Source organism: Bos javanicus, chromosome 24 (genome assembly GCF_032452875.1).
Source record: "Bos javanicus breed banteng chromosome 24, ARS-OSU_banteng_1.0, whole genome shotgun sequence".
In the NCBI taxonomy this organism is placed as follows: domain Eukaryota; kingdom Metazoa; phylum Chordata; class Mammalia; order Artiodactyla; family Bovidae; genus Bos; species Bos javanicus.
In genome coordinates, this window is record NC_083891.1 from 57,033,621 (window position 1) to 57,058,646 (window position 25,026).

General features: G+C 45.1%; 2 long non-coding RNA genes across 4 annotated transcripts in view; one reads left to right on the forward strand and one right to left on the reverse strand.

Moving 5' to 3' along the window:
* Positions 1-19,023: 19,023 nt before the first annotated feature.
* On the reverse strand, positions 19,024-23,649 carry LOC133237790 (uncharacterized). The gene is made up of 3 exons (XR_009733358.1): positions 23,563-23,649; positions 20,473-20,540; positions 19,024-19,915 (listed from the first exon to the last, which is right to left on the reverse strand). It is a non-coding gene; the product is annotated as an uncharacterized LOC133237790 (long non-coding RNA).
* The window catches only part of LOC133237789 (uncharacterized), a 61,802-nt gene continuing 60,391 nt past the window's right edge, over positions 23,616-25,026 (forward strand). For all 3 annotated transcript variants that reach the window (XR_009733356.1, XR_009733355.1, XR_009733357.1), the window contains exon 1: positions 23,616-23,704. This is a non-coding gene — a long non-coding RNA (uncharacterized LOC133237789). The remainder of the gene's footprint in view (positions 23,705-25,026) is intronic.

Sequence of the window (25,026 nt, forward strand, 5' to 3'; positions counted from 1 at the left end):
GTGAAGTATCGAAGTCTTTTGCCATTTTTAATTGGGTTGTCTTTTCACTGTTGATTTGTAAGCATTCTTTATATAGTTTGGTTATAAGTCCTTTATCAGATACATGTGTTATATTTAGACCATCTGTGATTTGTCTATTCCTTTTGTGTATTTTAATTAAATGTAATTAAAAATTTTGATGACATCCAACTTATGTCTTAATGATTAGTGCCTTTTATATGCTAAGGACCTCTTTGCCCATCCCAAGGTCATGAAGTTATTATGCTTTATTCTAGCAGCTTTTCGTCTGTGGGTGTTATGGTCTGTGATCCATTATGAATTAGTTTTCGTATTTGGAATGACTGAGTTTTTTTCCTACCCATGAATTCAGTTGTTCCAGTGATAATGTTAAAAAGATTTTCCTTTCTCCATTGAATTAGAGCCAACAGTTGGAAACAATCCAAATGTCCACGGAGAGATAACTGGGTAAATGATAATATATATGATAATAAATTGATAATATATTCTTCTAATGGAACACAACTCAGCAATTTTTTAAAAAGTGAAAACTGTGAATACATGCAACAACCTCAGTGAATTACTCAAAAACAGTGTGTTGCATGAAAGAATCTAAAAAGCATGAAACAGTTCTTACTGCACGCTTCTACTTGTACGACATTCTGGACAAGACAAAACGAATTCTATAGAGACAGAAAGCGAATCAGTGGTCGCCTGGCTGGGGACAGGGAGGGAACCTTTCTGGTGTGGTGGGTATGTTCTTCATCTTGTGTTGGCTGTTGGTTCCATGTGTATTTGACAATTGTCAAAATTCATCCCTGTGGACATCTAAGGGCTGTCCCCATTCATTGCACATTAATTAAACCTCAATTTAAAGTATGTTAAAGGAAAAAAAAAAAGAATTAGAATGTGAACCTTCCTGAACTCTGCCCAGGGAATAGCCAGGTTCCTCCGTCTCTGGCGTGGGCTTGCTGCTGAAGTCTGGGAAAGAGAAAGAATCCCACACCGAGCACCCTGCCGCTCCCTGTTCCTCAGACCGTGGGGTAGATTCTTCAAAACATTGGCTCGGAAACTCTCATGGAAAACCAGCTGAGTAAATAATGGGACTTGGGTGAGCTGCTTTTTCCCCCTCTGTGTTTGGAAATTTGAGCCTGTTGTATGTCTTTCAAGCACATTTCATTTAGGAGATAATTTACATTTGCACGAAATCATGGCTGTAGCCCATCTGCTCAACGATTGTATAAGATCCAACACTTAGAAGCTGACGTGCATTGATCTTAGTGAGCAGGAGAACTTGAGTGCCTGGGATCCAAGTTGTTCTGAAATAATCCCCAGCTCCATCCAGCCACAATAGCTTATCATTTCTGACATTTTCTTTGGAACATCACAGTTCATATCCATTTTAGACAGTGAATCACTGGCGGAGGGAGGGGACCTTCAATCCCCCGTCGCTTCACCAGATTTTCTACTGTACTTAAACGAGACTGTGTTGGCAGCTGGGGAGGCGTGGGAGCTGGAAGGGGGTTGTTTGGTTATGTATTCTGATGGTTTTATCACCCAGAATGATTTGTGACAATGAAACAGCTGGAGCAGGAACGCAATTCGTATCAATGCCTGCATGTCGATGGGTTAGGAATGGAATTGCCATCATTTCTGCGCTTTGGTTTTCCCTCAGAAGTTGAGACTCCTGGTTTATTTACAGTCTGCGGTATGCACAGCCAGGCAGCTAAGTCGCTGCGCAGATGGTGGGAAGGGGAGACCGTGTGCTCTGGATCAGTGAGTGAGCATTAACAAGACGGTGTCAGAGGCCAGAGCCCGCAGGAGGTGGCAAATGACAGCAAAGGCTCCTTTTGTCTCCTGCAGTTCTTAACCCTTCCGCTTAGTTCCTTTGCCCCAGTTTCATCTGCCAGGACTCTGGAGAGGAGGAGGAGGGGGTAGCTCCAGGGTTTCCTGGGCAGAGCCCAGGGAGGGGCAGTAACCCGGGAAGGGGCTGCCCCAGCCAGGGGTGGGGGGCATTGGTGGGAATCAGGTGCCGCGATCCCGTGGGAAGGCGGGTTCAGGCCAGAAGGATGGTCCACAGGCCAGACAGACTCTGCAAGCTGGCAAGACGCAGGAAGCCTCCTGGTCTCAGAGTGGAAATGTGGCCAGGGAGGCAGGAAGTGGCTCTAGTCCAGAGAGGAAGTCCCAGGCCATTCGGGAAAGAGCAGTATGCAGCCCCAGCACGAAGAGGCTCGTGGGTGGAAAGTGAGCGTCAGGCCAGGGCGCCTGGGGAGGTGGCCCAAGATGCTGGTGGCGGGCATTGGGCACGCATGCATTTTCTGTCTTCCATTAAACTCAGCTGCTGAGGCCAAGTTCACGGCCGCAGCTGGAGAGATCAATACCCCAGATACACAAGGGGAAAGCTTCCATCCCCCAGCCTGAGGCTCCCTCTCAGTCATGCATGAGTGTCTGCATATGCGTCTGGGTGTGTGTCTAAGTGAAAAGTCACAGGTGTTACACCAACGGTTGTCTTTGCACAGGAGGAGTTTTCCTTGGCCTTTTCAGATGGGGTCTGAGAATTTAACAGTCAAAGACAGATTGAGAGAAGAGCATATAGATTTACTTAACATAAGTTTTATACGACGTGGGAGCCTTCCTAAGGAAATGAAGACCCGAAGAACTGGTTAAACCTGACGGTTTTATGCTGGGTTTGATGAGAGGGGACAGTCGTGGAGGAATTTGGCAGAACAAAGTGTCGGAGGGAGGTGCAGTGAACTGGGGACATTTGGCAAGGTCTGTTTGGATTCTTCTTGGTGTCCCTTTGTCTCTGAGATAAGACTGTTCCTTCCTTTCCTCCACAAGAGAAATGTATGGCCCGCTTAAAGGGAAGATCAGAAATGCACCTGTCATTCCTCAAATTCCTTCCGCTTGTAATATTGGGGGTGGTGTTTTCTGAACCCCATTGCCTTCCATGTGGTAGAAACGTGAGGTGAAAGGGGAAGTCGTTTTGGCCCCATGTATTATAAGTAGTCTTCAGGGCTTCCCAGGTGGGGCTGTTGGTAAACAACCCACCTGCAGATGCTGGAGACTCAAGAGACGCAAATTTGATCCCTGGGCCCTGGAAGAGGAAATGGCAACCCACTCCAGTATTCTTGCCTGGGAAGCCCCATGGACAGAGGAGCCTGGCTGGCTACAGTCCGTGGGGTTGCAAAAAGTCAGACAGACTGAGGGGACTTAGCACGGTTGTACATAGTAGTCCTCATGTATGTGTTAGAATGAATGAATGAATAATTGAGAAGCCTTTAGTACAGATGGTCCTTCTTCCCAAGGCCATCTTTATAGCTACCTGGTTCTTAATATTCTTAATCTTCTATTTCTTGGGACAGAATCTGTCGACTCTGCCCTCTGAGCCATCATGAAATGCACATTCTTTAACTTCCTTCACAGAATCTGGTGTTGATTTTTTATTTTTTAATGAAGTTAACTGAAGTGGAAACTGTAGGGTCCTGAAAATAGAGGGGTGGGTCTTACTACCAGCTGAAGACGTAAGAACAGAGGCTTGATCTGAGTCTAAAACAGCAGACTGTGCAAGAGAGTTCACACTCAGCATAACCATCTTCAGACATGGACTCAGCCTCACGCTGGGTGTCCTTTAGGTCTCTCTTAGCCTCCAAGCTCTGTCAGGGGTGTCTGGTCTAACTCTTCCCCAGGTGCCTGCTCCGGGCAGTGACCAAGCACATCCTGGCCGCAGCTGCTGTTACCTCACAGTATCTTGCTGTCACTCCTGCACCAGATCCATTACTGAGTATCTACTAGATGCCGGCCCAAGCACTGTGGACTTTACAAATATGACCCCCTTTGGTACTCAGGCTGACCCTGGAAGGTAAACATTAACCTCATGGTTAGACACAGAAGATGAGACTCAGAATGTAAGAAATTTACCGGAGGTCAGAGTTGAAATTCATATTCAAGACTGTCCTTGTCCCAGGCCTGCTGTTTCCACTATACTGCTCAGACTTCCTATCCTGAAAGCTTTTTTGTTCTCAATAGTTTCCTATTACAATTAAATAACCCTGGAACAGTATGAAACCCTAAGAGCTAATGTCTTGGTTATGCCAATAGAAATACAGCTTGGCAGCAAATGGAGATTTAGTATAGGCAATTCTCAGGGAACAGCTGAGGGGCAAGGAAGTCATAATTGGGAGAGGACAGAAACTGTGATTTAGATTTAGATTGTTTTGTTCTCATCTGCAGAAGCTCAGGAAAAGTCACAAAATAAATGCAACGCTGTAGACGCCATTGGCATTCTCTTCTGGCAGTTTAGCAACTGGCCCATGTTGTTGTCTTTGGGGGTCCTCACTCATGAGTTTGGTGGTCTTGCTTCCACCATGGAAGAGACTGAGTCACTCTTGCATATCAAGGAATGATAGTTATTCCTTGCACGTGCCCTAGAACTTTCTGATCAGACATTCTACCCAAGACTTTGAATCGGGAACACTCAAGGCAGCAAGTTGGACTCTCTGGGTCAAGGGTGGCAGTGCATTCAAGGCACAGTACCATGCGGTCCAAGCACATGGGGCATGCGGTCCAAGCACATGGGGCCATGCGGTCCAAGCACACGGGGCCATGCGGTCCCCAGCACATGGGCCATGCGGTCCCCAGCACATGGGGCCATGCGGTCCCCAGCACATGGGGCCATGCGGTCCCCAGCACATGGGCCATGCGGTCCCCAGCACATGGGGCATGCGGTCCCCAGCACATGGGGCCATGCGGTCCAAGCACATGGGGCCATGCGGTCCCCAGCACATGGGCCATGCGGTCCAAGCACATGGGGCCAAGGCAGGATGACTTTGGTAGACCAATTCTGCAGCAGTTTCTGCAACTATTCCTCGCTATTTCACCCTAAACAGGGTTCTGTAAATCTGAAAGTGTAATTCTGTATATTCTGTAAATATAATTTCTTTCTCTTTAAAAAAAAAATGGTACTTACATTGAGATGTACTTCATATACCATAACATTTCTTCTTTTAAGGTGTGCAGTTTGGTGGGGTTTTAGCAAACAGTTGTGTAACCGTTGGAAGTAATTACAGGAGATTTTAATCATTTCTCCCCACTAGACCACAAGCATCAGCAGTTCTTCCCCATGCCCTTGTCAACCAGTAACCTGCTTTCCTTATCTACGGATTTACTTATCCTGGACATTGCATATAGATGGAATCATGTGATATGTGGCCTTTTGTGACTTTCTTATTTCAGTTAGCATGATAATTTCAGCTTGAAAATGTATCATTTCCTTTTATGACTAAATAATTTTCCACTGTAGAGATACATCATAATTTGCTTATCCCTTCCTCCACTGATGGACATTTAGGTTACTTTCGCTTTGGGGCTTTTATAAATAACGCGTCTGTGAACATTCATGGACATGCGGCAAAACTGAACCTCCATTTATAAAAATTAAAACAAACTCTCAACAAAGTAGTCTTTTTGAGTCCTTGAGCAACAGAATACAAAGAAACTAAAAGGCGCTAAAAATAACTGCACTGTGAAGCAGCTGGGGCAAATTACAAATAATAAAATACAAAAAGATGGAAAGCCAAGCACCGCTTCTGAGATGCTAGGAGCTAAAACAGGGCACCAAGCCTGATCCCTGCACACAGAACCACCTGAGCCACCCCACCAGCCCAGTCTACAGTCTGCCCCACCCTCACCTCATTTAATGAATGAGCCTGCCCCCTCAGAGAGTAAGCAGGGATACCTGCTAAATTGTTTTCACTCCCCCGGGCTAAAGCAGGAGTCCCAGTAAAGCCTTGCTTGCATTTCTTCTCTGGCCTCTTATCAATTTTATTGAGTAAACAATCCAAAGACCCAAGTTGGTAACAACTTGGGAAAATGAAAGATCTGAATCTCTTCTTGTAATAATCAGAATTTTGGGGCGGGGGCGGGGTGGTGGTAGCAGTGGGGCGTAGAGGGGAAGATCCTGGAATCCGGTCCTTAATAAGAAGAAATAACTCTTAAGTGCTGAAAAGTTCCCAGGCAGGAGGACTATGACTGGCCTATTTGAAGAAGCTCAGGAACACTGTATTTTCAAAGGTTTGTCACAAATTCTTTTTAGTCACCTGTGAGTGTCAGTGTAATAATCGTAACCATCCTCATGGGTGGAGACCCCAGAATCATGGAAGACCTGAAAAGGCAGATAGATTTCTAGTCACTGATCAGCTGTGAGGTTGGTAGTGGCTGCCTGGGTCCTGCCGCTGAGATGAGTTACCAGGTCTCGCGTGGGCTGGGACAGGAAGAGATCAGTGATTGATTAGTGATGTCTGCCATTGCCATGGGGCGGGGCATGGTTGTGGGGAAAGTCTGCCTTCTATTTGCTGTTTCCTCTTAGAAAGACTTGGCTACCCTTTCTCATTTTATGATGAGACACATATAGTACAAAAGCCCAGACGGAAACATATATGTACACGTTAAGGGACAAAAATAAAACACCTTCTTTGAAGCATTTCTCTAGATAGCAGCTTCCAAAAAATCTCCCCGGGCGACACGTGGCATTGTCTCACAACTTCTTTAAGGTCTGATTTAAATAAATCCCTTTTGGCACAGCTCAAGCCCAGGCCCTTTCATTCTATCCTCAGAGAAAAACAGAACAGCTGCTCCTGCTCTTTATTCAGTATGCCTCACTATTTTTAAGAATTCAGTTCTCCAGAAAAAAAAAAAAATTAATGAGACTCTTCTATTTTAATGAGTTCCTTGTTTGGTAGATTGGCATTTTTTCTCCCGCAAGCTCAAAATTCTTGGTTACAGCGACAAATTAGAATAGAACATTGAGACTAGAAGGAATTTTGATATTATCCAACTCTTCCTTTCGCAGATGGCACCAGAGGCCCCGGACCCCGGGAGGCCTGGCCTGCGCACACGGCAAAATCGGATCTAAGACCCGCCGTCTGGCCTGCTGGTTGGAGGCTCTGCTGTCTGACCACAGTATGTCAACAATCAGTGTGTGCTTTCGGTTTGTTTTCTTTGTCAGGACCACATGGCATGTGGGATCCAAACCCCCTGCAGGAGAAGCACGGAGTCTTAACCGCTGGACTACCAGTTGTTTTTTTAACCGACACTTTGGTTCTTTCTCTTTTTTAGCCACACCATACAGCTTGTGGGATCTTTGTTCCCCGACCAGGGATCAAACATGCCCTCCCTGCGGAGGAAGCACAGAGTCTTAACGACTGGACTGCCAGGGAAGTCCTATCGATGTGTTCTGAAGTGAGCATAAACCCAGGGCCACATGTGTTGGGGTCCATTTTGACACACATCACTGACTTCTATCTCAAGGCCTTGGGTCTTCTTGCCACAGGGCTTCAGACCATGCTTGGCACAGGCCAGAAGAAATGGTAGATTCACGTCTCAGGAGCAACACTTAACCAGTGAGGAATGGAAACAGGCAGAAGGGACAATTCTGAGGTCTTTGTGACCTGGTGTCTCAGAGACTCCCCAGCAGGCTTGAGCCCACACCAGTGACCCTCTTGTGAAAGGACTCTTTATCTTCTTACCCTGTGTCACTGCCCTACACCCTCATGGTGCTTCTCAAATAAACACTTTGCACCCAAGTCCTTATTTCAGGATCTTCTTTCTGGGGAAATCAAACTAAGACCATGCTCTACAAGAAAAGAGCTTTACAACGTGTTCAGCAGGAGCTGTAAATTTAGGAAATTGGCTATGAATGAATTTCCCATGTGGAGTGATCTTCAGGAACATCTTTATAATTTATGGAGCTCAGTGCAGAATGAAAATGTGGGGTCCTTTGTTGAAATATTACTAAGAATTTCAAGATAAAAGCAGCAGAGCATTAATCCAACAGTAGAGGCTTCTAAGAGGAGGCCTTTGTGACTGTTCAGGTTTTGGTTCAGTCGCTCAGTTGTGTCTGACTCTTTGCGACCCCATACACTGCAGCACACCAGGCCTCCTTGTCCATCACCAACTCCCAGAGTTCACTCAAACTCATGTCCATTGATTCAGTGATGCCATCCAACCATCTCATCCTCTGTCGTCCCCTTCTCCCACCTTCAATCTTTCCCAGCATCAGGGTCTTTTCCAATGAGTCAGTTCTTCACATCAGGTGGCCACAGTACTGGAGTTTCAGCTTCAGCATCAGTCCTTCCAGTGAATATTTAGGACTGATTTTCTTTAGGATGGACTGGTTGGATGCTCAGGTTATATATACCCAAGAAGCTGGCCCTGGCGGCCTTTCTATGTAAAAACCCTGCTGGCGACGCTGGCACACTTGTTGAGCCCTTCCTGTGTGCCAGGCCCTTGTGCTGAGCCCTTTAGCTTGCACAGTGCCATGTGTTCCTATCACAGCTCCAAGGAATTGATGTCATTTATTGGAAAATCTCTTCTACTGGAGGAGCAACATTTGATGAGATGCTGAGTGGGACTTGTCCTGTGGTCCTGGGATCACGAGTAAAGTTGAAAGTGACAAAAATAACCAACCCTAAGGCAAGCAAGGCACCACAGCCTGCTACGGTAGGCAGAATAACGGTGCCCTGAAGGCGTCCACATTCTCTTTTTAAATAATGTATTTTTAAAAATTAATCAATTTTTGGTTGTGAGAGGTCTTTGTTGCTGCACATGGGCTTTCTCTGGTTGTGGTGAGCAGCGCGAGGCTCTAGCTGTGGTGTGCGGGCTTCTCGTTGAGGTGGCTTCTCTTGTGGAGCACAGGCTCTAGGGTGTGCGGGCTTTGGTAGTTGCAGTACGCAGGCTGAGTTGCCCCACGGCACGTTGGATCTGGTTCCCTGATCAGAGATCTAACCCACGTCCCCTGCTTTGGCAGGTGGGTTCTTAACTGTTGGACCACCAGGGAAGCTCCAGTGTCCACATTCTAATCTTCAGAACCTGTAAGTGTTTACCTAACATGGAAAAAGGACTTTGAAAATAGAATTAAAGGTAGAGACCTGGACATGTGGAGATTTTCCTTGATTATCCAGCTGTGTTCATCTGAGTCTTTAAGGGAACCTTCTCTCGTTGAGGTCAGTCAGGTAGGTGTAACCATGAAGGAAAGCCAAAGAGACACGGCATCGCTGGCTTTGAAGGTCCATGCGGCTGGCCTGGGGGCGGCCTCACGAAGCTGGAAAAGACAAGAAAGTCTCTCCTAGAGACTCCAAAAAGAACTGAGCCCTGCTCTAACAAAAGAATGAATTTCTGTTATATTAAGCCATTCAGTTCAGTTCAGCTCAGTCACTCAGTCGTGTCCGACTCTGCAACCCCATGGACTGCAGCATATCAGGCCTCCCTGTCCATCACCAACTCCTGGAATTTACCCAAACTCATGTCCATTGAGTCGGTGATGCCATCCAACCGTCTCATCCTCTGTCATCCCCTTCTCCTCCCTCCTTCAATCTTTCCCAGCATCAGGGTCTTTTCCAGTGAGTCAGTTCTTTGCATCAGGTGGCCAAAGTATTGGAGTTTCAGCTTCAGCATCAGTCCTTCCAATGAATATTCAGGACTGATCTCCTTTAGGATGGACTGGCTGAATCTCCTTGCTGTCCAAGGGACTCTGAAGAGTCCTCCAACACCACAGTTCAAAAGCATCAATTCTTCAGCACTCGGCCTTCTTTATAGTCCAACTGTCATATCCATACATGACGACTAGAAAATAGTCATCCATACATGACTATTAAGCCTTTGAGCTGTGGTAATTTGTTACAGCAGCCATAGGAAGCTAACATATCCACATTAAACAAATATTTTATTTATTTATTTGGCTGCTTTGGATCTTAGTTGCAGCACAAAGAAATTTCAATCTTCGTTGCGGTCTGAGGGTTTTTTTTTTAGTTGCAGCATGCAAACTCTTAGTTGCAGCTCATGGGATCTAGTTCCCTGATCAGAGATTGAACCCCAGGCCCCCTGCATTGGGAACTTGGAGTCTCAGCCATTGGACCACCAGGGAAGCCCATGTACCCACATTCCACAGAAAGACATCGACATTCAGCCAGATGCCTGCTCACGGAGCTCAGGTACCATCTCCAATCCCAGGACCCAGTCAGTGGGGCTGGGCAGGAGAGACCGTGAGCAGCAGCTGATGGTCCGGATGGTCAGGATGCCCTGTGCTGCTTCCATCTGGGCCCTACCCCCAGACCCCAGCCTGCTCTTCATGGTCTGATAGCGTTCTGCTCTTGGCTCTGGAAGTCACACAGGGAGGACAGGACTAGAGGTACCCTGGGTACACAGAGTTAAAGCAGGGAGGAGCGAGGGGGGAGTGCCCTGGGACCATAAAGCAACACCATGGACCTTTAAGAAAAATTAAAAATGATCTGATTTTTTTTTCACTGTAAAAATGATGTTTCCCCTCATTGTAGAATGAACTCATGTTCATCTGTGTTTTCCAAAATATTTGTAGAGCATAACAAAGAAAATAAATCTAACACTATCCAGCTGCAGTCATTGTAAATATTATGCCACTTCCTTCAAGTCTTTTATTGACCGTATGCTCTATCACATCTATTGCTGTAAAAACTAAGATTATGTACAGCCTTTTTCATTTAACAATGAATTAGTATTGCTGCATTAGTATTTTCCTGCATAATTAAAGATTTTTAGAAGACTTTCCTGAATAGCAGCATATTATTATCCAGCACATAATAATTTCTCTCCTATACTCATACATATGGAGATTTGTTTCTACTTTTTTCAATTTATTAACAATATTGTGATGAGGGTCCTTGCATTCCCAGCACAATATAAGACAGTCCCGCACCTTATCTTTTTCTTTTTCTTTTTTTGTGGAAGAAGGCTATCTTTAGATAAATTTTTTTAGTCTTTGTCATCAGTCTATCAAAAGATCGTGTCAATTCAGTTCAGTTCAGTCGCTCAGTCGTGTCCAACTCTTTGTGACCCCATGAATCGCAGCACGCCATGGCCTCCCTGTCCATCACCAACTCCCAGAGTTCACTCAGACTCATGTCCATCAAGTCAGTGATGCCATCCAGCCATCTCATCCTCTGTCATCCCCTTCTCCTCCTGCCCACAATCCCTCCCAGCATCAGAGTCTTTTCCAATGAGTCAACTCTTCACATGAGGTGGCCAAAGTACTGGAGTTGCAGCTTTAGCGTCATTCCTTCCGAAGAACTCCCAGGGCTGATCTCCTTCAGAATGGACTGGTTGGATCTCCTTGCAGTCCAAGGGACTCTCAAGAGTCTTCTCCAACACCACAGTTCAAAAGCATCAATTCTTTGGTGCTCAGCCTTCTTCACAGTCCAACTCTCACATCCATACATGACCACAGGAAAAACCATAGCCTTGACTAGACGGACCTTTGTTGGCAAAGTAACGTCTCTGCTTTTGAATATGCTATCTAGGTTGGTCATAACTTTCCTTCCAAGGAGTAAGCGTCTTTTAATTTCATGGCTGTAATCACCATCTGCAGTGATTTTGGAGCCCCAAAAAGAAAGTCTGACACTATTTCCACTGTTTCCCCATCTATTTCCCATGAAGTGATGGGCCCAGATGCCATGATCTTGGTTTTCTGAATGTTGAGCTTTAAGCCAACTTTTTCACTCTCCACTTTCACTTTCATCAAGAGGCTTTTTAGTTCCTCTTCACTTTCTGCCATAAGGGTGGTGTCATCTGCATATCTGAGGTTATTGATATTTCTCCCCACAATCTTGATTCCAGCTTGTGCCTCTTCCAGTCCAGCGTTTCTCTTGATGTACTCTGCACATCAAGATCATGTAACTGTATGTATATATATGTTTAAAGAATGGTAATGAATGTCTACAGTCTTACATCTCAGATTAAATCGTAGAGTGATAATGCTTGTATCATTTAAACCCCCTCTTTTGTGCCTCTCTGATGACATCCCCCCATTAAAGAAAAATATTTTTGTGAATCTTCCTTTAGTTTTCTTCATAATTTGACCACTTATGTACATCTGACTAAACTATATATTGTCTAAATGTACATGAATTTGTCCTCTTCATGACTGGAGTTGTAACTTCTGTTTTTATTTTCTTTTATAGCTTGATTCTTTTCATCAACATAAAATTTTTTTCTTTCCATACCACATGGCATATGGAACTTCACTGACCAGGGATCGAACACATGCCCTCTGGAGCGGAAGTGCTGAGTCTTAACCACTGCACCACCAGGAAAGTCCAACATTGTATTTTTGAGGTCCAGTTATGCAACACTTGCAGCTCTATGATGTGATTCATTGCTGTTTCATGCAAGTCAGCAACCTACCTTGTCTTTATAAAACTGGTATTCAACATTAAAAAAAAAAAATTGGAGTCAATTTTATGGTGACTGCTGGACCACATGTCTATGAGCAGTGTGTTGAGCAAATGCCCAACTTGTTGGAACAAGCATGCAATCCACAAGATGGCAGCTGGAAAGGGAGATCACAGACATTTAGATGTAAACAATTTGACGTGTGTGTTTAAAAAAAATCCATCTTATTACTCTCCTGCCACATCTGTAGTTAATACTGCGAGATGATTGATAAAAGGAGAAAGCATCATGTTGACAGTGATCATCCTCAGCTTTTAAGGAGACCTGCAGGACATGTGGGAGAAGGCAATGGCACCCCACTCCAGTACCCTTGCCTGGAAAATCCCATGGACAGAGGAGCCTGGTAGGCTGCAGTCCATGAGGTCGCTAAGAGTCGGACACGACTGAGCGACTTCACTTTGACTTTTCACTTTCAGGCATTGGAGAAGGAAATGGCGACCCACTCCAGTGTTCTTGCCTGGAGAATCCCAGGGATGGGGGAGCCTGGTGGGCTGCCATCTGTGGGGTCCCACAGAGTCGGACACGACTGAAGCGACTTAGCAGCAGCAGCCAGCAGCAGGACATGTGACTCGGTTGAATCGCTTCAGAATACGATTTGCTCAGCGCAGTTGAAAAATGCCTTATACCAAGCATAATGTCAGTGTTTGGGGACTGTTCTGCCTTAAGCTTGCTACTACACCAAGGATAACAGATTTGTTTTCTTTGGAGAAGACCTTTTTGTTTTGTCTTCATTTGTTTTTTATGTTGCCTCTGAATACCCTTCCTGGTTGGCAGTAATGTTACATGCATGCATGCTAAGTCGCTTCAGTGGTGTCTGACTCTTTGAGATGCCAGAGACTATAGCCCACCAGGCTCCTCTGTCCATGGGATTCTTCAGGCAAGAAGACTGGAGTGGGCTGCCATGCCCTCCTCCAGGGGAATCTTCCCGACCCAGGGATTGAACCCACATCCCTTATGTCTCCTGCATTGGCAGGCGGGTTCTTTACCACCGGCGCCACCTGGGAAGCCCAGGAAGGGAGTTACTGGCTCCCCACCATGGGACACAGAGAGTGACAGCCGCCCCTCCTGTTGCTGCTGGTGACAGGGGTGTGGGCATGGAGCCCAGGCTTAGCCAGTTGTGTTCTGGGGCCTGGGATGCCCACCCTCAAGCAGTAAAGCAGAGACGCAGTGGAAGATGACCGCCAGGTGAGGCCGCAGGGTGGCCGGCAGCCCGTGGTGAATGTCCCGCGTGCGGGGCCATATGGCAGTGGCAGGTTCCTGGCAGGCCGTCCCTGGCAGCAGAGTCTGGCGGTGTTCCCAGCTGCCAGTGCTCTTTTTTGTTCCAACCCATTTCCCAAGCCTTGCTTCTCAACGTTCCCGTCAATTCTCTGGGTTACTCGTTATCCTGTCAACGCACTGTTTTTCCTTCTTAAGTTTGTCAGAGGTGATTTATTCTTGTTGTCACCACGAAACTCAGACTGTCCCACTTGTCAATTATGGTCTGGTGGGCTGCTGTCTCTGGGGTCGCACAGAGTCGGACAAGACTGAAGCAATTTAGCAGCAGCAGCAGTATAATTTAGTTTTTTTGTCGTGCATCAGGCATTGATCAGGACCCTCATTTCTTGTTAAAACACTGTGTAATGGGGAAATGAGATCCACAGCATTTTTTGAACGACAATGTTAAAGCTGAAACTCCAGTACTTTGGCCACTTCATGTGAAGACTTGACTCATTGGAAAACACTCTGATGCTGGGAGGATTGGGGGCAGGAGGAGAAGGGGACAACAGAGGATGAGATGGCTGGATGGCATCACTGACTCAATGGACATGAGTCTGGGTGAACTCTGGGAGTTGGTGATGGACAGGGAGGCCTGGTGTGCTGCAGTTCATGGGGTCGAAAAGAGTCGGACATGACTGAGCGACTGAACTGAACTGAACTGAAGCCATCATCAACACAGCCTATTCATGAACTGGAAGTTCTCCGTTTTAATGCCCTTTATAAGTACAAAGTTCCATTCTGTTACTGTTGCCTTAGTGTCTTTTACACCGAGCTCATTTTGAGATTTATTCTTCACACACACAAAAATCTACCTTCCTATCTTAGGCTTTGTGACCCCTCTGCGCCCACTTCCTTAGCTGAGAACCCTGGCGCGTGTTTCCTAATTCTGCGGCCTGGACCCCGGGGTGCTGACCATAGAATTTCTGTTCTTTCCAGCTGTTGGTGATTTCTCTGTACACATTTCCTCCTACTAACTGTCCCCCACCTCCAAGCCAGGTCCCAGGTCTGACCTACTTGGCGTGGACCAGAGTCCCCTGAGGCCAAGTGCTTATGAGTTTATTACCAGCCAAATGTAGACATTTTATGAGTGCTCTTTCAGAAAAGGAGTGCGTATCCAAACAATGAGTCATTGTTTTAATGATCAGATTGGCAAAGATAAAAAGGATTGATAACCGACAATGTTGGTGAGAGTGTGGGAAATAGACCTTCATTCACTTTTGGAGAGTGTTAGTAAAGTTATCCTGGGGAGGAATTTGGTGATAACTATCAGAAGATTAAGAGTCCATTGCTGGTAGAGTCAAAAAATGGTACAACCATTGTGGAAACTAGCTACGCTCTTATAAAATTAAACATATATCTACCCTATGACCCAACTATTCCACTCATAGGTACCCAAGAGGCATGAAAACCCAGGCTCACACAATGCCACGTACCAGAATATTCACAGCAATTAAATTTGTTATAGCTCAAAATTGGAAACAACCCAAGGGTCTGTCAACAGGAAAACAGGCGCTACTAATGTGTGCAGCAACATGGGTGAATCATTCATGGTGCTGTCCTCCTTTACATTCCTTTTAGGGGCTAAGAGGGGGTTTTTTGAATGGGAAAAAATAAAGCCTAAGAGTCAGTTACCTGAGATGTGGCTTGTGAGTAGTAAACAGTCTGAATTTGATGAGAAAAGGACATGGGTTAAAGTAGAAGGGTCTGGTACTTTGGGCAGGTCCTCTGAGCCCAGAATATTACCTATCCTGCCTAAGGCTAGAGAGAAATTTATAATCCTAAATCAGTCTGCAAAAGCAGAGTCAAATAAGTTCAAGTCCAAAAATATTTCCAGTGTGAATTCTTTGCTCAACTCTGGTTCATGTGCCTGGGGGCGGGGGTAGATGGAGGTGGGTGAAGAGCAGGTGTTATAAGTAAACAGTGATACAGCACTTTTTTGAGGTGCTGAAATATAAATTACGGTAAAAAAAAAAAAAAACATTTTCTAGAGAATACTTGGAGACAGGTCATAATCAAGCTTGAAATAGGGTGGGGAAAAAAATCTGAGCACCAAAGGTAGTCGGAAAAGAATGAACTGGGATGAAATCAGGATTTGAGAGAGTGAAGGCAGAGCAACAAAACCCAGCCAAATGAGAAGAAAGTAATGAATTATGAAAGCCACGTGACAGGCTTGGTTTGTTTTCCTAAACATCTTTCTTTGAATATTCTCACAGTCCTTAGCAGTATGTCACTTATTTTTAGACAACTCAATCAATATTGATTGTAATGGCAGAAAATGTAATAAAGAACAAAGATGCCATTACTCTTAAGATACTGAACCTCACTTCCTAGTATCACCTGGAAAATCGCTGTGACAGAGTGAATTCCTCAACACCATCTAGACAGCTGGTACTTTGAAAGGTGCTGTTACCGAGCAGGCTCGCCTGCCCCGCTTGCCCTGCACGTGCGCTCCTGCGTGCTCGGTCGTGTGTGACTCTGCAATCCCATGTACCATAGCCCGCCAGGCTCCTCTGTCTATGGGACTTTCCCAGCAAGGATACTGGAGTGGGTTGCCATTTCCTCTTCCAGGGGATCTTCCCAACTCAGGGATCAAACATGTCTCCTGCTTCTCCTTCATTGCAGGCAGATTCTTTACTACTGAGCCACTAGGGAAGCCCACAGCAAGCCAAACACTGAGATAAGGAGGTTTGCAGCAGAGAAAAGTTTTATGAGTCAGCCAAGCAAGGAGACAGGAGAAGAAATCTCAGAAATACTTCCCAGAAGGGAAGGGGCTCAGAGGTTTTATGGGACAAGGAAGCAGGGTGGTCTGAGGCATGGGGAGCATGGGGAAAGGTGATTGGAAATAAGAAAAAAGTGAGGTAATCATTCTGTGCAGTTTGGCTAAACTACAGGCTTCTTCACAGGATGCAGGTTCAGAAAATGGTGGCACTGGGATGGTCTGAGTGAGGAGGTTTTGGTCCTGTGTCATCACCAAGGGTACACTTGTGCATGACCAGGTGGAGAGTCAGTGGTCCTAACCTGTCTTACGTGCCTGTTGGGCAAACGTCTTGTTTAGGCTCTGTGCTGCTTGGAGGGCAGGCAAGTTTTTGTCACAACAGTTACAGAAAACAAGCTTGGTCTGTGAAAGCAGGTTACGGGAGGAATGGATCTAACGGATGATTATCCTGTTTCAAAGGCACCACCAAAAGGAGTAAACTTTCCTCCGTGGTGCATCAGCTTCTTTTACATTTTAAAAGGCTCCTGTAGAAGATTTTCATGGGATTCCAGTTATAAACTTGTAATTTTAACTGTTTCCTATTAGTCTCTATTTTTACTGTATCTAATGCAAAGTTCTGTGCATAACTATTTTTGTTCACATTACAAATTTGACTGTAAAGTCAATTTTGATAAACTGAATCTTTCCTTTTATTACTTCTTTTTATAAAATTGGAGGACCATTCCCTTGAAGAAATGCTTTCAATACTTAAATTAACAAACTCTCTGTTCAGAATGATAAGCCAAAATGAGCATTTGAAATATAACATTGTAAATCAACTATATATCAATAAAAATATTTTAAAAAGAAGTTAAGAAAATTGGCATTTAAAATTTTTTATGATTTTTAAAATGATCCATGTAATTGTAGAAGGGTTGAAAAACATAGGAAATTATTTAAAAGAATAGTAAAAAGTTGCAAAAATTATGAAAAGGAAAGTATACATTGTGAAGGATATCCTCAGTGGTCCAGTGGTTAAGACTTCACCTTCCAATGCAGGGGGTATGGCTTCTATCCCTGATCGGGAAGCTGAGATCCTGCTTGCTTCATGGCCAAAAAATCAAAACATAAAACAGAAGCAACATTGTAACAGATTCAATAAAAGACTTTTTAAATGGTCCGCATTAAAAAAAAAAAGTGTACACTGTGAAATTACCCCAATCAAACTACAGTTGACCCTTGAAAAGCATAGGAGTTAGTGGTGCCCACTCCTGTGCAGTGGAAAACCCACTTGTAACTTTTGATTCCCTCAAAATTAACTGCTAATAGCCTACTGTTTATCAGAAGCCTCCCCAGGAACAGAAATAGTTGATTCAGCAGGGAAGTCACTCATGTCATGATAAATGAATGAAATTCTAGTATCTGTGCTGATTGTTTCACTTTCATCTTATGTCAAAGCACATGAAAATATTAACCAACATTCATGTTAGAATTACACTCATCCATCAGTGATGTGAGCAACTCGTTCGCTGAATTGAGTAGTAACCAAGCATTTAGCCATAGTCTGACTTCATGACATGGTTGTTGATGATAGAATTCTAAAACTGATGGTGGGCTTTGAAGAAACAGCAAGTCATGCTGATTCAGAGGTATAAACTGAAAAATAAGGCGAGTGTTTTAGTTTAAAATTAATTTCATTTCTAAAATTACATAAAGAAATTACTTACAAAGATTTTTCTATTAACCTCTATCGTGAATTTTACTAGTATAACATTATATTATTTTTCAGATTCCGATCCCTCGAATGCCAAACTGGCAAAGTAATCTTGTGCTGAAGCTGAAAGAGACTTCTGTTTCATGCATATAACTTGTACCAGAGCGAGTTTGACGGTACACCCCATGTCAGAATTAAGGACGATAAATTTATCGAAAAAATAGTGGATTGGAATGTAACTCCACTTACCAAAAAATGGTTGGCTTACAACTGCAGGTGACTGAATATAAGGACTTGGCAAAAAACAACAAAAACTTTTGTGAGACTCAGATGGCTATATGAAATATATAATCGAGTATTGTATATGTTAGTATTATTTGTAAACTGGGTGCTACACATCCATTTTATCAGTAAAATTGACAAAACACAGAGACATGTATTTTTCTAGAGAGCAGTTGTTAAATGTGTACCAGCACACCTGCTGCTCCTCACTCCCCAGCCCTGTGTTGGCTGCTCCTCCACCCAAAAGGTTAACTTTCTATTAACCTCTATCGTGAATTTTACTAGTATAACATTATATTATTTTTCAGATTCCGATCCCTCGAATGCCAAACTGGCAAAGTAATCTTGTGCTGAAGCTGAAAGAGACTTCTGTTTCATGCATATAACTTGTACCAGAGCGAGTTTGACGGTACACCCCATGTCAGAATTAAGGACGATAAATTTATCGAATAATATCGAATAACCTAACAGGGCAGGCCCCTGCCTTCAGACAGCGCTCCAGGGTCAAGGCTGTTGTATTTGGCAGAGGCCATGTGCCTGCAATGCAAGAGACCAGGATTCAATCCCTGGGTCAGGAAGACCCCCTGGAGAAGGAAATGGCAACCCACTCCAGTACTCTTGCCTGGAAAGTCCCACAGACAGAGGAGCCTGGTAGCCCCCATGGGGTTCCAAAGAGTCGGACATGACTGAGCAACTTCACTTTGACTTCCATGCGCCCCTCTTGGTTCTGCACAGCACTCTTCCTGGGGTTGGACTGGACCCCAGTGTCCTCAGATCTCCAGTTCAATTCCTATCAGTGCAGAGAACGCTTCCAAGATTGAGTCAGTTCCCCCAAAATTTGGGATCTGAAATCCTTGATTAAATTTTAAAATAGTTCCACGAATGTTATATCACATTTTTCCCAGAAAGCATTGCCAACTGCAGGTTCTCTAGCCTAAAAAATCCTTATGTTTGATGTTTTAACTTCTTCTTTTCACAGTGTTGCATTCTAAACAGTTTAGATGAAGTCGCTTTACTTGTGTGTTTGCAAAATGAAGCAGGGTCTACTGAGTCCACCTGTGCGTATATGTGCTGGTGTAAAATGATAAATCATAAGAACATTGCTTTTGCTGAGCCAAACAGGTTTGTTAACTTACTTTATCAGTGAAGACTCACAGGGTTTGGTAAGAGAGAACTTCTCAGGTGACCACAGTTGAGAAACTCTCAATAAATATGGAAGGCCAAAATAATTACAGTCTTTATTTCACTAGTCTTTTCTTTGGTATTAAATTTAGCTAAGATCATTGCCTTGGGTGGCTCAGATGGTAAAGAATCTGCCTGCAATGCAGGCGAGCTGGGTTTGATCCCCGGGTTGGGAAGATCCCCTGGAGGAGGGAATGGCAACCTTCTCCAGTATTCTTGTCTGGAGAATTCCATGAACAGGGGAGCCTGGTGGGCTACATACAGCCCATAGGGTCGCAAAGAGTCGGACATGACTGAGCTTTCACTTTCTTCACACTTTCAAGATCATTGCCTTAAACAACTGTAAGTTCTTTATTTTATTCTTTTTATTCAGATTTATTTCCAGAATGGTGCATCCCCAGGGAAGCCCCAGAGAGCTGGTTATGGTAGTGTTTGCAGAGTGAATTTACGGGCCTCCAAGGGCGCTCGCACAGTCTCCTTTGCCCAGGTAACACAGACACCGGCTGAGATTTTGTACCAGATGCTGTCTGGAACGTAAAACAAAATGTTTGTGCTGCAAAACCAAACAAGATCTGAACAAAGAGACAACAAAGTGCTGCAAAATAAACAAGGTCTGAACAAAGAGGATAAACCTGTCATTTCCCATCAGCACAGCGTGTGGGGGAAGGAGCAGGCAACGGAGAAGAGTTCACCTAGTTTCTGGGCCATAAGCATTTGACATTTGTTTGAAATGGTTATATTATCTCAGAATCACTTAAGTTTTAAAAACAGCATGCATGAACCATCTTAGGCCTCAACTTGGAAGCATACTGAAGTATTCTGAGTAAAAAAGTACACCTCTTAGAGATAGCTGTCAATAAAAATTCAGTACCTCTTGCTGCTCAATCTAAAATCTCATAGAGAATTTGAAAGACCGGGAGTATAAAGTGTTGCTAATTTTTTTCTGGTCTCAGTCATGGACTTAGGGTGAACAAAAGCTTGAAATAGATGACAAGCTCTGTAAAGATAAACCACCAGAAGAGTTTCAAAAAGGAAATTCTTGCAGCAGCTCCATTAAGAAAATTAGCCTGGTTGTAAATATTACCTATTGAATCTTTCCATCTGTAACTCTTTGTTAGTTCACACAAAGAGCTGCACATTCATATTCGGAAACTGAAAAGAGAGAACAACATATGGTTGACAGAAGACATGTACCCAGAGCAAGATTTTTTTCAGAGCATGTTCCCAGCAAACACAATGTCCTGATAGCAGTTCCAAAAGCCTTAAAATAACAGGTGCTACCAGGGCAGGGCCAAGCTGCAGAGGCAGGGCCTCCACTGCCCAGATTCTGGAGGGTGGCAAGAAGAGGGGGCTCTTCTTTCCCACCAGCTCTGAAGTTTCCCTTTTCCCCTTAAGACTCGGTTCTATTCAGGCCCACCTGACTCTAGTCAAATAAGTCTCTGCCTATTGATAAGCAATTGTGAGGAAGAACCTTATATTTATTGTTGGTAGGGGAAGTTAGTAAACCAGCAGGCGATGAACCTACTGATTGCGTGCTAAAAATGAAGATTTATTATCTTCCCATTTCTTCTCGGGGCTTTCCAGGTGGCTCAGTGATGAAGAATATGCCTGCCAGTGCAGGAGACACAAGAGACGCAAGTTTGATCCCTGGGGCAGGAAGATCCCCTGGAGGAGGAAATGACAACCCACTCCAGTATCCTTGCCTGGAGAATCCCAAGGATAGAGCCTGGCGGGCTACAGTCCACGCGGTCACAAAGAGTTGGACCCAACCCAGCATGCACGCATGCACCATTTCTCATCATGTACTGACAGTATGTAAGGGTGTGTGAGAACTTGGACACACAAACATAAAAACAGACACACTTGTGCATGTCTGGTGTCAGCAGATTGGGCTCTTTGCCACTTCTCTGCCTGTTACAAACTATAATCTAGAATACCTCCATCCATTTCAGACCTACGTGTCCTCTTTTGTAAAATGAGGGGGTGGGATTAGATGACGGCTGGGGACCCACTGGACTCTAACAACTCAATGACCAGAGGTGCACGTCATACCTTTTAGGGAATTCATTGCAGGTGGTGGGGAGAGGAGCGGTAAAAATAATCCAAACACAGAGCAGGTCTCTACAATGGGGACAATGAGAGAGCTTGTTCCAGAACCCTAACCACCCCTTGATCCAGCCTCACCGTCCTGACTGGGGCCAGCACGCTGCCAGTGCTGGGAAATTTCTCCAGGCATTTTCATGTGGCACCTTCCTTTCCAGAGCACCTTTCTGCCCTCATTCAAATCTTTTGATTACTATCTAATTTCAATTCAAATAAAGCCACTAGCAGATAGTCACTGTAGAAGAAAGGCATGGAGATTTTCCTGGGAGAAATTTTAAGGGATGATTTAAGAGGCTGAAGCTTGTGAAAATTAGAATTCTTACAAGAGGTACCAGAAGTACCCAAGGTACATGATTCGTATAGATGCCAGAAAGAAACTCACCAAGAAAAGAAGCCCAGCAACTTTTCTACCCAAATAAAGAACAACTCTTACAAAAATAGATACATCCCACTGTTCAGTTATCTATTGCTGCATAAAAAGCTAACCCAAATGTACTAGCTTGAAACAACATAATATTTCCCAAATATGTGTCAGGAATTCGAGCAGGGTGTGGCGGGGTGATTCTTCCATTTTCTGTGTTATCTGTAGAGGTCATTTAGTAATCACTAGAAGAGATATCGGAGAAGGCAATGGCAACCCACTCCAGTACTCTTGCCTGGAAAATCCCATGGATGGAGGAGCCTGGTAGGCTGCAGTCCATGGGCTCGCTAAGAGTCGGACATGACTGAGCGACTTCACTTTCACTTTTTGCTTTCATGCATTGGAGAAGGAAATGGCAGCCCACTCCAATGTTCTTGCCTGGAGAATCCCAGGGACGGGGGAGCCTGGTGGGCTGCCGTCTATAGGGTCGCACAGAGTCGGACACAACTGAAGCGACTTAGCAGCAGCAGCAGCAGCAGCAGAAGAGGTATGGTGGGAATGGGGTTGAAGGGATCCAGGATGGCTTTTCTTGCACATCTGTTGCCTTAGCAGAGATGGTTGAAAGGCTGGGTTCAGCTGGCACTGTTGAGTGGAGCCCCACAGGAGACTTCTCCCATCATAGGAGTGACAGTGTTACTTGAGCCCAAGCTCGTTCTGCTTGCCGCAGGACAGGCCGAGATGTAGGGTGATGAGTTGCAAGAACAAGGAATACATCAGTGTCTCTTTTGCTGTCTTGTACACAGGGTTATTGTTACCATCTTTCTAAATTCCATATATATGCGTTAGTATACTGTATTGGTGTTTTTCTATCTGGCTTACTTCACTCTGTATAATAGGCTCCAGTTTCATCCACCTCATTAGAACTGATTCAAATGTATTCTTTTTAATGGCTGAGTAATACTCCATTGTGTATATGTACCACAGCTTTCTTATCCATTCATCTGCTGATGGGCATCTAGGTTGCTTCCATGTCCTGGCTATTATAAACAGTGCTGCGATGAACACTGGGGTACACGTGTCTCTTTCCCTTCTGGTTTCCTCAGTGTGTATGCCCAGCAGTGGGATTGCTGTGGGAGAGGGAGAGGGTGGGAAGATTTGGGAGAATGGCATTGAAACATGTAAAATATCATGTATGAAACGAGTTGCCAGTCCAGGTTCAATGCACGATACTGGATGCTTGGGGCTAGTGCACTGGGACGACCCAGAGGGAGGCTATGGGGAGGGAGGAGGGATGAGGGTTCAGGATGGGGAACACATGTATACCTGTGGCGGATTCATTTTGATATTTGGCAAAACTAATACAATCATGTAAAGTTTAAAAATAAAATTAAATTAAAAAAAAAAAAAGAACAAGGAATAATGACTTTAATTGGAAGTCATTTTAGCTTTAGCTAAATTTAGCTTTAGCCATTTAGCTTTAAGTGAAAGCTAGCTGACTGAGAAAACGGCAGACTAGCATCTCAGATGCTAGCGAAACCATGAAAGCGAAACCATCTTCGTTCAGGCCAATTGGGCTCCTTTTATATACGAGGGAGGGGGCGGGGCCACTGTGGCACCGGCCAATGGTGGAGCAGGACCACTAAGGGTCGTGGCTAACAGTTACTCACTAACGGTCGCTTGCTTGGGGGAGGGGCGCACTGTGGCACCAACCAGTGATGGAGCAGGGCCACTGCAGCTCGTGTTCACCTCCCTGCCACTGCACCTGGAGCAGAAAGGTGAGACTCCAGAAAGAGGCGGGTCTGAAGAAGTACCCAGCCGCTCCGGCATCCTTGTCCTTCCTCACAGGAGCGAGGTATGCAGGCAGTGGAGATCATGGTAGCCACACAGAGACCGTTGAAAGGTATCCCTGTCAGACGTCACAGGCGCCCTGGGCTCAGCCTGCCACTGGCCCCCCAAGCCAGCCCATGACTGATGAGGTGGCCCCAGATCTGGCGTCCCAAGAGAGGAGTTCCCGCCTGCCTGCTTGGACAGCGGGTGGGTGGCAGGGGTGGGCCAGCCTGGTGGACTAGGCGCGGCCCTGGGCAGAGAGGTGTGGGGGAGCAGCCACTGGCTTAATGCAGGCTGGCACCACGGAGGGAAGGGCCCATCATGCCTCGGGTTGGGGCTGAGGAGGCCCCCGCTACAGCAGGATAGTTGGACTTCTCTCTCAGCTCCTCAGGGCTCCCTCAGAATTCTAAGAGACCTGGTGGAAACTAACTGCTGCTCATGATTTAAACTCTGGAGGTTCCAGAATGTCACTTCCACTGCACTCTACTGAGGAAAGTGAAAGTGAAGTCACTCAGTCGTGTCCGACTCTTTTGCCACCCCATGGACTGTAGCCTACCAGGCTCCTCTGTCCATGGGATTTTCCAGGCAATAGTACTGGAGTGGATTGCCATTTCCTTCTCCAGGGGATCTTCCCAACCCAGGGATTGAACCTGGGTCTCCTGCATTGTAGACAGACACTTTACCATCTAAGCCACCAGGGAGGTCCCTACTGAGGAAGGAAGACACGGAAAGCCAACCCAGGTTTAAGGGGTGATGTCAGTTGGAGGAGAAGCAAAGTATGTGCAGCCATCTTGAATCTATCACACCTATCCTGCCCCTAAGAATAAAATTGCCCCTAGCAGGTCCAGAGGGTTTTCAGCCTCATAAGATTTAGGTGCTTAATCAGAGTTTAGGTGCTTAATCAAGGGCACAGGACTTTCTCCTTCATGCCCATAGCACCTGACCGAAATGCTAGTGACTTAACTCTAATGGCTAAATCCTGGGGTCTGTTTTCTTCTTATCCCTTGACTGTCTATTCCTCACTCTTCTACTTTTTGTGCATGTGTGTGTGTGTGTTGTGTTCAGTCATGTCCGACTCTTTGCGACCAACTAGACTGTAGCCCACCAGGCTTCTCTATCTGTGGGATTTTCTAAGCAAGGATACTGCAGTGGGTTTCCATTTCCTTCTCCAGGGGATCTTCCCAACCCAGGAATCAAAGCCACGTCTCTTGCATCTCCTGCATTGGCAGGTAGATTCTTTACCACTGCACCATCTGGGAAGCCTCTACTTTTTGTATTACTAAAAAAAATATGGTGTTTGTCTTAGTCCATTTGGGCTGCTCTAACAAATATACCAGAGACTGAGTA